Source organism: Octopus bimaculoides, chromosome 11 (genome assembly GCF_001194135.2).
Source record: "Octopus bimaculoides isolate UCB-OBI-ISO-001 chromosome 11, ASM119413v2, whole genome shotgun sequence".
NCBI lineage: Eukaryota > Metazoa > Mollusca > Cephalopoda > Octopoda > Octopodidae > Octopus > Octopus bimaculoides.
The window spans coordinates 3,380,896-3,381,984 of record NC_068991.1 but is presented as its reverse complement, the minus strand read 5'-3'; the positions used below and the strand labels follow the sequence as shown (position 1 = coordinate 3,381,984).

General features: G+C 41.8%; 1 protein-coding gene across 2 annotated transcripts in view; it reads right to left on the bottom strand.

The window, feature by feature from the left end:
• Positions 1-1,089, bottom strand: part of LOC106872106 (homeobox protein unc-42) — a 120,503-nt gene that overhangs the window by 17,072 nt on the left and 102,342 nt on the right. The window lies entirely within an intron of this gene.

Below are 1,089 nucleotides of genomic sequence, written 5' to 3'. Positions count from 1 at the left end.
TTATATCACCGGACAGATGACCTGCAAGGTTGACCTCGGCAGGTATTGAACTCAAAATATAGAGAGTCGTTGCCATTCTGCCAATCCAATTGAATTAGCCATAAATTGTTTTGTTTTTCCTTTGATTTCAAATAGCTTTTACCTCAGTTCTTTTAGTTGATCCGGTTTGGCCTATGTAAGACGCGTGTATGTAGTGCTGCTCAGAGCAACCAGTCAGGCAAGCAACGATCCTGTGATTTCATTTTGCTTCATATTAGCTCCATTACCATATATTCAGCCTGAACTCATTTACATAAAGTTTATTACCTTTCTCCGTCCGGTGAAGTATTTCAGTTAGTTTGAGTAACAAGGAGTATCTGAGTAATGGCGAGTATCGGAATTTGTTGAATCACGGGAGAGAGTTTGTGTGCGTGTAGAATAGTTAGTAAAGAAAATCATGCCAGTAAGATCAATACATATCTTGATCATAAGATACCAAACGGTCTCCACACTCGTCTCTCCTGACCCCCGGTTTGACTGAGGATACCAACCTTTAAATTCTTTCAGAATCGATAAAACAAGAATCAATCAAGTAATGGCGTCGATGTAATCGATTAACCCCATCCCCTGGTACCTGTATTAGAAATAATCATTATTTATTGGGAGAATTGTTAGCACGCCGGACAAAAATGCTTAACGGCAATTCGTCCGTCTTCACGTTCTGAGTTCAAATTCCACCGACGTCAACTTTGCCTTTTATTCTTTCGGGATCAACGCTAAGCTACGGGGACAAAACACACCAACATCGGTTGTTAAGCGATGGTGGAAGGACAAACACAGACACACAAATACACACACACACAAACACACACACACACACACATATATATATACGACGGGCTTCTTTCAGTTTCCGTCAACCAAATCCACTCACAAGTCTTTAGTTGGCCCGAGGCTATAGTAAAAGACATTTGCCCAAGGTGCCACGCAGTGGGACTGGACTCAGAACTATGCAGTTGGGAAGCAAGCTTCTTACCACACAGCGACGCCCTACTTTGCAAATATTCTTTTCGGCTGTTCACATTCTGAGTTCAAATCCTGCCAAGGTTT